We start from the raw sequence: 13,630 nt of genomic DNA on the forward strand, positions 1-13,630 counted from the left end.
GCCACACTTGTACATTCCTTTTAGTGGGCCACTGAGCCAGGTTTTTTTCGCTGCTCCTGCTCCCTCCCCCCTCCTAGGCAAAAAGGAGTGTGTTAGGCTATCACCCAGATTTCCCCCCCTTCTATAGGTAATTTGGGGGGCTCGTGGTAGGTATGTATTCAATTGTGGATCCAATTTTAGAATTGACCAGTGTCTGTCTAAAATTCTTTTAATGTTGCTAGACTGGTTGGAGATTGTCTGGTAAAATGCTGCCCACTTTACAATTAATTTACAGTGAAACGCTGCCCCATTACGATTATTTGGCACCTATGGGGGGGGGCCATCCAAATATTCGCAGGGTGGCCCAGTGATTTCTAGTTACGCCCCTGTCGGGGATGGCATCCTTGAAGCAGGGAAGAGGTAATCTAGCCCACCATGGGCGTTAAGTATGGTTTCCCCCTGTTCAGGGGTACTTTATTAGCACAATCTTTAACCAGTTCCTGTTCCAACTACAGTATAATCACGTCATTGCAAGTGGCTTGTGAAAGCCACATGACGTGATTATACGTTTTCCCCTTCATATGAGCACAGCATGCGTGCTAGCACGCACCTGGGCTCATCAACCCCCCTCCCTCTAACTTCACTAATGAGGGATCCCCTCCCAGGTGTCCGATCCCCCCCACCCCACGCCCAATCCCCTGTAATTACAACCCCCCCCCCCCCCCTCCTCCATGCTGCGATCAGGCAGCATGGGGAATTGCTAAGAAAACTCTCACCTAATCTTGATGCTGCAGCGGCGATCGGCTCCCCTCCATTCAGTACCGCTGACAGCCTGCATGTGCAGAATGGATCGGGTCCCGGCTTAATGACGTCATCAATTGGGGGGGGGGGGGGCTGGGGTTGTCAGTAAAAAACAAAACCAAAAAAACACCGCTGCTCGGGGAGGGGGGGGGGGGGGATTGGGGCAGTGCACAGGGAGCAACGCAGGATCAACAAGGGGGGGGGGGGGGTAAAGGGGCACACACACACCTGCCTGTGGAGGGGGGGGGGGTGAATAGACACAACCAGACAGCTTGGGGGGGGGGGGAATAGATAAATATCCACATCTGGCTAGCTGGGGGGGGGGTACTAAGGCCTGGCTGGGGAGGGGGGATCAGTAAAAAAAAACACCGCTGCTCGGGGGGGGGGGGGGGGGAATCAGTAAAAAAACACCGCTGCTGGGGGAGGTTAGGGGGGGGGGGGCACGGGGAGCAACACAGGATCAACAAGGGGGGGGGGTAAAGGGGCGCACACACACCTGGCTATGGAGGGGGGGGGTGAGTAGACACAACCAAACAGCTTGGGGGGGGGGGGGGAATAGATAAATATCCACACCTGGCTAGCTGGGGGGGGGAGGGGTACTAAGGCCTGGCTGGGGGGGGGGTATCCAGAGGCACATCTGACCAACTGTGGGGGAGGGAGGCGTATGTAGGTGCACATCTGGCTTACTGGGGGGAGGATCGAACTATAAAGAAGGAAAAAAAATAACTAAATAAAAATCAGACACAAAATGAAAAATTTATTTATTTCCAAATAATTTATTGTCATCATACATTGTACTAGGATTGAATTTTAAATGGTGAAATAACCAGATCGAATGGAAAAATAAAATGTGCGGGTTTAACTTACAGCAGCAACTTTTATTTTCAAACTATAATGGCTGAAAACTGGGAAATAATGACTTTTTTTCATTTTTACCCCTTGTTCCCTTTAAAATGCATAGAAAATAATTTAATTCTTAGCAAAAAGTACCACCCAAAGAAAGCCTAATTGGTGGCGGAAAAAACAAGGTATAGACCATTTATGTATGATAAGTAGTGATAAAGATATTGGCAAATGAATGGGAGGAGTATGAGATGTAGAAAATTGCTCTGGTTTTTTAGGGGGAAAACCCCAGGGACGCAAAGTGGTCAACCTATTTTGGTTTCTGGACGTAGAAACTACGTCCAGAAACCATGTGCGCTACCGCGCGCCCCCGCGGCCGATCGCGCGCGTGCACGCGCACTCCCGGCTGCGGATTCGGTAGTCAGGGAATCAATATATCGGGCTATGAAGCCCGATTACTGATTCCTCTCCCCCGCTGAAAAAGCGACAGCTTCTCTCGGAAGCTGCGCCTTTTCTGGCCGTTCCCTTCCTGATGCGCCACTCCAAGCGTGTGTTACGCTTAGAGTGACGTCATGTAAACAAACTCATGGCCGCCATCTTGTGGCCAAAAAGTAAAACTACACCTGAAAATGAAAATAAATTAAAATCAACACACATTTACATTATAAATCTATTGTTTACCCCCCACCCTCCCAAAACTACCTAAATAAAATGTTTACTATAAATAAAAAAAACCATTACAATAAAAAAACAAAAAAACATGTAAATATTTACCTAAGGGTCTAAACTTTTTAAATATCAATGTAAAGATGAAATATTTCTATATTTTTTTTATTTTAAACTTGTTAATAGTGATAGATGCAAAATGGAAAAAATGCACCTTTATTTCCAAATAAAATATTGTCGCCATACATTGTGATAGGGACATAATTTTAACGGTGTAATAACCGGGACATATGGGCATATACAATACGTGAGTTTTAACCACTTTACCCCCGCGCGTACGTATTTCTCCGCCCCTTTTTCCATCCTTTAAAAACCAGGGCCGGAGAAACACGTACTTTCCGCGTTCCCGACGCTGCCCGCGCTCCCGCTCGTAAACACGCCGCCCGCCGCTAGTAAACACGCCGCCGCCCGCTCGCCCAGAGATCAATGAACGGGAAAATCCATTCCCGTTCGTTGATCTAAGCCCCGCAATGATCAGCTGCTCTCCTATGGGCAGCGCGATCATTGTGAGAAAAAACTCACGTGTCCAGCCTCCTTATTCTTCCTCCAAGCTTCCGGAAGGAAGCTTGGAGGTCGCATTAAAACAAAAAGTTACTGTGGCCATCTTGTGGCCAAATAGTAAACTACACCCTACACATTTTTCACATACAAATAAATGACTTCTATATATATAAAATCGGATGTATGTATGTATGTGTGTATGTGTGTGTGTATGTGTGTGTGTGTGTATGTGCCGCGATCACGCGAAAACGGCATGACCGATTTGAACGAAACTTGGTACACAGATCCCTTACTACCTGGGATGATATGTTCTGGGGGTCTCGCGGCCCCCCTGCACACCTGGGCGGAGCTACAAACAGCAAATCAGATTCCACCCATTCAAGTCAATGGAAAAAATGGAAAAGGCTGCCATTCCCACAGTAATCAAGCCACAGTCCCCACACTTGGCACAGTTGGTCACTTGGTGACCGAGGTTACAAATCCAGGAAAAGTGGGCGGAGCATAAAACAGCCAATCAAATTGCAGCTATTCATTTTAAATGGGAAAATGTAAACTGCAGCCATTCTTAGACTGTTAATCGCAGGGTTCTCAAACTTGCCACACTTGGTCACTGGGTGAATGTGATTAAGATTCAAGAAAGTGGGTGGAGCCTAAAAAAGCCAATCAAAATTCACCTATTGATTTTCAAGGGGAATATTTAAACTGCTGTCATTCTTACACTGTTAATGGCAGAGGCTTCAAACTTCCTACAGTGTGTCTTTGGGTAACTGGGGTCCAAATTCACTAAAGGGGCGGGGCCACATACAGCCAATCAGATTTCCTTGGTGGATAAACTGCTTCCATTCACACATTTTTGATGCCAGGAACCTGAAAGCTCACAAACTTGGTCATTGAGTGACTGTGTGTCAAGGTTACAAAAAGTGGGCGGAGCCAAAAACAAACTTCACTGGGAAAATATAAACTGTAGGCATTCTTACACCTTTAACGGCAGAGTTCTCAAACTTTGCACAGTTGGTCACTGGGTGAATGAGATTAAGAATTTGGAAGGTAGGTGGAGCCTACAACAGCCAATAGAAATTCACCTTTCGATTTTCAAAGGGAATATTTAAGCTGCTACCATTCTTATACTGTTAATAGCAGATGCCTCAAACCTGGTACAGTCGGTCACTGGGTGATTAGGGTTCAAATTCAGAAAGGGGGCGGAGCCACAAACAGCCAATCAGATTTGTTTATTTTTCAATGGGAATATACAAAGTATTGATACCAAGGACCCCAAAGCTGATAAACTTGATAGAGTGACTGTATGTCAAGGTTAGAAAAATTGTGCGGCGCCAACAACTTAATTTTTTACATGGCAGGGTTCCCAAACTTGACACAATTGGCCACTGGGTGACTGGGATTAATATTCAGAAATGTGGGTGGAGCCTAAAAACAGCCAATCAAAATGTACCTATTGATTTTCAAGGGGGAACATTTACATTACATTTTACTCCGTCTAATCTGGGCTGCGTGTGTGTTCCAATACACCAAGCGTCACATGCTAATCATGTGACGCTTGGTGTAATGGAGCGCACACGCAGCCCAGATTAGACGGAGAGGACAGCGTGCTTCTGAGCCGAAAGCTATGCGCCGGCCAGAAGTGAAGAGGGAAGAAATATGTTCAGGTCAAGGGTCAAGCAAGTCACCGGGACACTGGCATGAATAGTGCATGAACAGCGGCAGACGGAGGGGGCAGGAGGAGGTCACAGTATGTACTTTTGACCCCCCACACACTGGAGTTATCTGTTTATTCAGCTGTGGTATCCTTTAATGGCAGAGGTCTCAAACCTGATACAGTCAGTTATTGGGTGACTGGGGTCCAAATTCACTAAAGTGGGTGGAGCCACAAACAGCCAATCAGATTTTTTAAATTGATTTCAGCCATTCTGTTATTGGCAGGGTTCTCAAACGTGACACAGTTTGCCACTGGGTGACTGGGACTAATATTCAGGAAAGTGGGTGTAGCCTACAACAGCCAATCAAAATTCACGTTTTGATCTTCAAGGGGAATAATTACATTGCTGCTATTCATACACTCTTAATGGCAGAGGCCTCAAATCTGGTACAGTCAGTCACTGGGAGACTGGGGTTTAAATTCTGAAAAGGGAGTGGGCCAAAAACAGCCAATCAGATTTGTTTAATTTCAATGGTAACATGCAGCTTATTGATGCCAAAGACCACAAAGCTCATAAACTTGGTCAGTGAGTGACTGTATGTCAAGGTTAGTGGGCAGAGCCAAAAACAACTTTTTACATGGCAAAATATAAATTGCAGCGATTCTTACACTGTTAATGGCAGGGATCTCAAACTTGACACAGTTGGTCACTGGGGGACTAGGATTAATATATGGAAAAGTAGGTGGAGCCTACAAGAGCCAATCAAAATTCACCTATTGATTTTCAAGGGGAATATTGAAACTGCTGTCATTCTTACACTGTTAATGGCAGAGGCCTCAAACCTGCTACAGTCGATCATCAAGTGACTGTGGTTCAAATTCACTTAAGGGGTGGAGCCACAAAAATCCAATCAGATCTGCTTTTTTTTGGATAAACTGCTTCAATTCACACAATTTTGATGCCTGGAACCCAAAAGCTCACAAACTTGGTCGACTGTGTGTCAAGGTTACAAAAAGTAGGTGGAGTCAAAAACAGATTTTCGAGGAAATTGTAAACTGCAGCCCTTCTTACACTGTTAATGGCAGGGTTCTCAAACTTTGCACAATTGGTTACTGGGTGACTGGGATTAATATTCATAACAGTGGGTAGAGCCTAAAAAAGCCAATCAAAATCACCTGTTGATTTTCAAGGGGAATATTAAAATTGCTGCCATTCTTGCACTGTTAATGGCACAAGCCTCAAACCTGGTACAGTTAGTCATTGGGGTTCAAATTCAGAAAAGGGGACAGAGCCACAAACAGTTTCATTTCTTGGAAAATACAAATTATTGATGCCAAGGACCCCAAAGCTCAGAAACTTGGTCATTGAGTGACTGTATGTCCAGGTGACAAAAAGAAGGCAGAGCCAAAACCAAATTTCACTGGGAAAATGTAGACTGAAGGCCTTCTTACACTGTTAATGGCAGGGTTCCCAAACGTTGCCCAGATGGTCACTGGGTGACTGAGATTAATATTCAGGGAAGTGGGTGGAGCATATCATAGCCAATCAAAATTCACCTGTCGATTTTCAAGGGGAATATTTCAATTGCTGCCATTTTTACACTGGTAATAGCAGATGCCTCAAACCTGCTACAGTTGGTCATTGGGTGACTGGGGTTCAAATGCTGGAGAGGGGCAGAGCCACAAACAGCCAATCTGATTTGTTTAATTTCTATGGGAATATACAAATTATTGATGCTAAAGACCCCAAAGCTCACAAACTTGGTCATTGAGTGTTTGTGCATTAGGGTTAGAAGAAGTGGGCGGAACCAACACCTGTCAAATACATACCCGGGCAATGCCGGGTCATCAGTGGGTGGAGACAAATACAAATTTCACTGGAAAAATGTAAACTGCAGCCATTCTTACGCTGTTAATTGGAGTGTTCTTAAATTTTGCACAGTTGCTCACTCAGTGAATGGGATTAATATTCAGAAAAGTGGGTGGAGCCTACAATAGTGTATAAAGCTTCACCTATTGCTTTTCAAGTGGAATATTTAATTGCTACCATCCTTGCACTGTTAATGGCACAGGCCTCAAACCTGGTACAGTTGGTCATTGGGTGACTGGGGTTCAAATTCAGAAAAGGGGGTGGAGCCACAAACAACCCATCAGATTTTTTCATTTCAATACAAATTATTGATGCCAAAGACCACAAAGCTCACAAACTTAGTCATTGATTAATTGTTAGGGTTAGAAAAAGTGGGTGGAGCCGACACCAGCCAAATATATTCCCGGGCAACGCCGGGCAATCAGCTAGTTTACACATAAAATTAACTCATTACCTCCCACACTCCCCATTTTTTTTTTTTTTGGTAATTAAAAAAAAATTAAAAAATTTACAATTAAAAAAAATACATAAATAGTTACCTTAGGGACTGAACTTTTTAAATATTTATGTCAAGAGGGTATAACACTGTTACTTTATAAACTATGGGCTTGTAATTAGGGATGGACGCAAAACTGAAAAAAATGCACCTTTATTTCCAAATAAAATATTGGCGCCAAACATTGTGATAGGGACATAATTTAAATGGTTTTATAACCGGGACAAAAGGGCAAATACGTTTCATGGGTTTTAATTACAGTAGCATGCATTATTTAAAAACTATAATGGCCGAAAACTGAAAAATAATTATTTTTTTCCCCACATTTTTCCTATTTTCCCATTAAAACACATTTAGAAAAAAATAATTCTTGGCACAATGTCCCACCTAAAGAAAGCCTAATTGGTGGCGAAAAAAACAAGATATAGTTCATTTCATTGCGATAAGTAATAATAAAGTTATAGACGAATGAATGGAAGGAGCGCTGAAAGGTGAAAATTGCTCTGGTGGTCAGGGGGTAAAACCCCTCAGTGGTGAAGTGGTTAATTATGGAGGCATGTATTATTTTAAAACTATAATGGCTGAAAACTGAGAAATAATGAATTTTTCCATTTTTTTCTTATTCTTCCTGTTAAAATGCGTTTACAGTAAAGTGGCTCTTAGCAAAATGTACCCCCCAAAGAAAGCCTAATTGGTGGCGGAAAAAACAAGATATAGATCAGTTCATTGTGATAAGTAGTGATAAAGTTATAGGCTAATGAATGGGAGGTGAACATTTCTCTCGTGAAAACCACGGAACCTGAATGGGTTAATTAGCACACCACCACTCACTTTAATGTAGTTGAATATTTACTGTATTTTGTGGTTGGGTAGATGGACAGAATCTAAGGAGGCAGTTTTTTTGTTGCTATATACTCTCTTGAGATGTAATGTAAGGCCTCATTCACATCATCACACGCAGATGGCCATGCGATAGGAACGCAACAGGTACGATCGCACGCCATCTGCGTTTCCATGCGTTGCGTGGCTGATCCCATTCACTGTAGTGAATGGGTCAGCCGCATGTTTTGCCAAAAAATGTGTGCAGCATGCATTCACGCACCGCTTTGGTACTTAATGCATTGTTAACATCAGACAATGCAGTCTATGCACTTCTGATGTTCGTGCATGTCTGCTTCCTACACGCGTTGCCGAAACACGGCCGGCAACGCGTGTCATGTGAACGAGGCCTAAATTTCACCCTGGCCCATGCTGTGATATCACAGGACAAGCAGGAGAAGGCAGTCACTTCCAGGAAGGTCTTATTTCACACACAGCGCATGCTCACAGGATATAAAGCTTTCCGTTTCCATTGTAGCTGCAGAAATATTGGTGCGGCCAAACTTGAGCATCCTTCACCGAATTCCAGTTCCTGTCATCTGATCTGCCCATAGCTATTCATCACATTATAGGAACCTACATTTATGTGCACTGTTTTAGCTTTGCTGCCCCCTAATGTTTGAAGTTGCACATAGCAAAAATATAATTGTTTATATACTGTAGATCATAGGTTCTCAACGTGTGGTACGCGTACCCCAGGGGGTACTTATGAGCGTTCTAGGGGGTACTCGGGCTTGATCTACTTGGCCAAAAATAACAAATTTAGAGTTTTAGAAAATGATACATACATTTAAACAGCACCAGATTAGTATTTTAGCTAATTAAAAGCAATAGTAAATGCTTGGAAATGGTTTAGAACCAATTATAATGTACTTCGATTAAATATATATTTGTCAAGGGGTACATGTGATAATGTTTACCATGCTAGTGCTAGGGGGTACTTGGTGACTAGAGTGTTTTAAAAGGGGTACATACCAATAAAATGTTGAGAAACACTGCTGTAGATGTCTTGTAGCTGAGCACAGAACTGGGAAATTGCAAGGCAAGTGATTTAGGGGTGGTGCATGCAGTCGAGTAGCCAGTGGCGGCACCAGGGGGGGGGGGGGGTGCTAAAGCACCCCCTAAAATTCTTCAAGCACCCCCCCAGCGTGAACTGACTTTCGGCGTCTAATAGACGCCGTCTCAGTTCACCGGCAGCAGCAGCCCTTAGCTTAGGCAGCGGCAGAGAAGAACTACAGTAAATGGCGTGTTAGTGTTAGGAGTAGATAGGTGGGAGGTTAGTGTCAGGAGTAGATGGGAGGTTAGTGTTTGGCGTAGATAGGCGGGAGGTTAGTGTTTGGCGTAGATAGGCGGGAGGTTAGTGTTTGGCTTAGATAGGCGGGAGGTTAGTGTTTGGCGTAGATAGGCGGGAGGTTAGTGTTTGGCGTAGATAGGCGGGAGGTTAGTGTTTGGCGTAGATAGCGACCAATTTCGGGACGGAAATTGGTCGCACGGTCGATCACGCGTGCTGCAAGTGGCTGGATGGGGTAATGGTTAAGGGCTCTGCCTCTGACACAGGAGACCAGGGTTTGAATCTTGGCTCTGCCTGTTCAGTAAGCCAGCACAGTGGTGTGAAAAACTATTTGCCCCCTTCCTGATTTCTTATTCTTTTGCATGTTTGTCACACTTAAATGTTTCTGCTCATCAAAAAACGTTAACTATTAGTGAAAGATAACCTAATTGAACACAAAATGCAGTTTTAAATGATGGTTTTTATTATTTAGTGAGAAAAAAAAACTCCAAATCTACATGGCCCTGTGTGAAAAAGTGATTGCCCCTCCCCTTGTTAAAAAATAACTTAAAGGTGGTTTATTACACCTGAGTTCAATTTCTGTAGTCACCCCCAGGCCTGATTACTGCCACACCTGTTTCAATCAAGAAATCACTTAAATAGGAGCTATCTGACACAGAGAAGTAGACCAAAAGCACCGCAAAAAGATAGACATCATGCCAAGATCCAAAGAAATTCAGGAACAAATGAGAACAAAAGTACTGTAATTGAAATCTATCAGTCTGGTAAAGGTTATAAAGCCATTTCTAAAGCTTTGGGACTCCAGCGAACCACAGTGAGAGCCATTATCCACAAATGGCAAAAACATGGAACAGTGATGAACCTTCCCAGGAGTGGCCGGCCGACCAAAATTACCCCAAGAGCGCAGAGAAAACTCCTCCGAGAGGCCACAAAAGACCCCAGGAAAACATCTAAAGAACTGCAGGCCTCACTTGCCTCAATTAAGGTCAGTGTTCACGACTCCACCATAAGAAAGAGACTGGGCAAAAACGGCCTGCATGGAAGATATCCAAGGGTCAAACCACTTTTAAGCAAAAAGAACATTAAAGGCTAGTACACACTAGCAATTTTGATTGACCAATGATTGCTCAATTTTACCACCTCCATGTAGTATGAGGGCCAAACAGATTTTCAATTCTATGCAGATTATATAGGTAAATGGTCATACTACATGGAGGTGGTAAAATTGAGCAATCATTGGTCAATCAAAATTGCTAGTGTGTACTAGCCTTACGGCTCGTCTCAATTTTGCTAAAAAAACATCTCAATGATTGCCAAGACTTTTGGGAAAATACCTTGTGGACCGACGAGACAAAAGTTGAACTTTTTGGAAGGTGCGTGTCCCGTTACATCTGGCGTAGAAGTAACACAGCATTTCAGTAGAAGAACATCATACCAACAGTAAAATATGGTGGTGGTAGTGTGATGGTCTGGGGTTGTTTTGCTGCTTCAGGACCTGGAAGGCATGCTGTGATAGATGGAACCATGAATTCTACTGTCTGCCAAAAAATCCTGAAGGAGAATGTCCGGCCATCTGTTCGTCAACTCAAGCTGAAGCGATCTTGGGTGCTGCAACAGGACAATGACCCAAAACACACCAGCAAATCCACCTCTGAATGGCTGAAGAAAAACAAAATGAAGACTTTGGAGAGGCCTAGTCAAAGTCCTGACCTGAATCCTATTGAGATGTTGTGGCATGACCTTAAAAAGGCAGTTCATGCTAGAAAACCCTCAAATAAAGCTGAATTACAATAATTCTGCAAAGATGAGTGGGCCAAAATTCCTCCAGAGCGCTGTAAAAGACTCGTTGCAAGTTATCGCGAATGCTTGATTGCAGTTATTGCTGCTAAGGGTGGCCCAACCAGTTATTAGGTTCAGGGGGCAATTTCTTTTTCACACAGGGCCATGTAGGTTTTGAGGTTTTTTTCTCACTAAATAATAAAAAACATCATTTAAAACTGCATTTTGTGTTCAATTATGTTATCTTTGACTAATAGTTAACGGTTTTTGATGAGCAGAAACATTTAAGTGTGACAAACATGCAAAAGAATAAGAAATCAGGAGGGGGGCAAATAGTTTTTCACACCACTGTATTCAGTAGGAGACCTTTGGCAAGTCTTCTTAACACTGCTACTGCCTATAGAGCGCGCCCTAGTGGCTGCTGCTCTGGCGCTTTGAGTCCGCCAAGAGAAAAGCGCGATATAAATGTTATTTGTCTTGCAAGATGTCGGGCCGAAGTTGGTTGGTCGGGTACAAGAAGGAGCAATGAAACGAGGTAACCCCCACCGCTGCCGCTGCAATGCAAGTGTGCCTGATGTGCATTCTACCTTACCTGTCCCGTAGCAGCCTCCACGCGGTGTCCGTCCATCTCGCCGGTCAGCCGCATACACTCATACATGCCAGTAGCGCATATTGTCTGATGTCAGACACTATGCACTGCTAGTGTGTACCCATGTATGCAGAACCCCGCGGGCCGGATGGACACTGCGTGGAGGCTGCTACAGGACAGGTAATCTATAAATGCACACACTGATGGGTGCATATACAATGGGGGCAGGGGAGGACTGGGACATTTTAGCCTGGAGGGAAAACACAAACTAGAGGCCCGTTTTCATGGCAGCCCCAGCCCAAATGACGTCACACGCGCCCCACTTGCTATATGCCGGTAGTCACGTCGGGCGCCAATGCAGAAATACAGCAAGGACGCTCGAGGGACAGCGTGACAGGTAGTATAAAAGCACTGGCACCGGGGAGCACACAATACATTTTGAAGGACAACGGCCAGGGTTTCCATCGCGTTCATTGTTCGTGATTTTCACACTTGATCGACCACATCGGCCCAAGATTTCCCTGTACCTCCGATCTATACATTCAACTAATTTCCACCCAAAATCAGTCAAATCCTGGAGTCTAGGGACTGTCTGCAAGCAGCCCTTCTGCAGTCTAGGGACTGTTGAAAACTTTTCAACCTAGATAATACCTTATTGCAGTCCAAAGAACGAGAAGATGATGGGCATCTACTGCATAAAAACCCTTTATTGTGGTGGGTAGACACAGTGGTTACAGCAGTGGGGGGAAAACAAAGATGTCTGACAGCTGTTTCGCAGAGATAGACCCCGCTTCCTCAGAGACTCTGAGGAAGCGGGGTCTATCTCTGCGAAACAGCTGTCAGACATCTTTGTTTTCCCCCCACTGCTGTAACCACTGTGTCTACCCACCACAATAAAGGGTTTTTATGCAGTAGATGCCCATCATCTTCTCGTTCTTTGGACTGCAATTTGACTGTTTGTGGAGCACACTGCAGGTAAGCCCATTTGTGGTTGAAATCCTCCCTGCTGCATTTTTGGTGCCAGTGCTTTTTCTCTTCATTTTTGTATAGATAATACCTTATGTAGCTGTGAACATGCAGTTGTTTTAACAATGGTGAGAGACCAGACAGATTTTTTTCCTATGGACCCTGCAGGCAGGCCTCTGCTCTGCATCATACTGTGTATATTTACCCGCTTGCCCGCCCTCTAATTGCTCTGTAATTGGGCATTTGTTTCCCTTAGCCAGGTAACCTAGTGGTTCACATTGCCTTATACAAAAACCTGAATGCACCAGTCACTGTAACAGCCTTAAATTATTAAATGAGAGGCAGCCTGGGGGGAAATCTCCCCCCTTCCCCCCTGGCCAGTCCTCCTCTGAATGGGGGGGCAGCGGCGGGGGGACGCAGCGGCTCAGCCGATTCTCTGATGATTTGATGCTGAAATCGGACGGGAATCGGCCTGTAGTGTATGGGCAGCTTCGACAAGAGACAAATTTATCTCTAATCCGTTTCGATTAGAGATACATTTGTCTTTGTCGAATCTGCCCATAATCGTTGGGTCTATGAAGGCAGAGTCCTCCTTCTTGTGTCTCCTACCTGATCACGCACCTCCATTATTGTACACCCATCCTATGGATCTTAGTGAACCTAACTTGCCTAATCTCCATGCTCCCCTCCAGTGACTAAGCAATACCGTGTACTCATACTGTGCTGCGTGATCTGGTTTGCATGTATTCCTGTATGGTCATATTGCTGTATGTCACCCCTAAATATTGTCTGTAACCTAAACTAATGTCCAGCGCTGCGTAATATGTTGGAGCTTTATAAATACAATAAATAAATGTATTGGCTATTCATTTTCCTATCTTTCTCCACCCCCTGACTTTATCTCCGTGCCCATAGGCTGTTTGCAGTGTACATTGCACAGTCAAATCATATCCCATCGTGTAGGGGCAGGTGGAATTGGTCTGATGGCCCCATCAAAATTCTGTTATGGGGCTCACCAACCTCTAACTATGCTTCTGTTCTGTACTGTTCTTGATAAACCGTTCAAAAACAAGCGATGATATGTAGAAGCCAACAGATGTCCGACAGATGCGCGCAAAAAGTGCTTTGTCCAGCGCACCCATCTTAGGTGTTCAGTGTCTGCCCTGCAGCGGGGGAAGCAGACATTATTGTGGTGCTGATGACAGTAGTACAGGTGTGTCCCCATCCGTCAGAAGGAGTCAATGCATATGGGATAT

The sequence above is a fragment of the Hyperolius riggenbachi genome, chromosome 2 (genome assembly GCF_040937935.1).
Source record: "Hyperolius riggenbachi isolate aHypRig1 chromosome 2, aHypRig1.pri, whole genome shotgun sequence".
Taxonomy (NCBI): Eukaryota; Metazoa; Chordata; class Amphibia; order Anura; family Hyperoliidae; genus Hyperolius; species Hyperolius riggenbachi.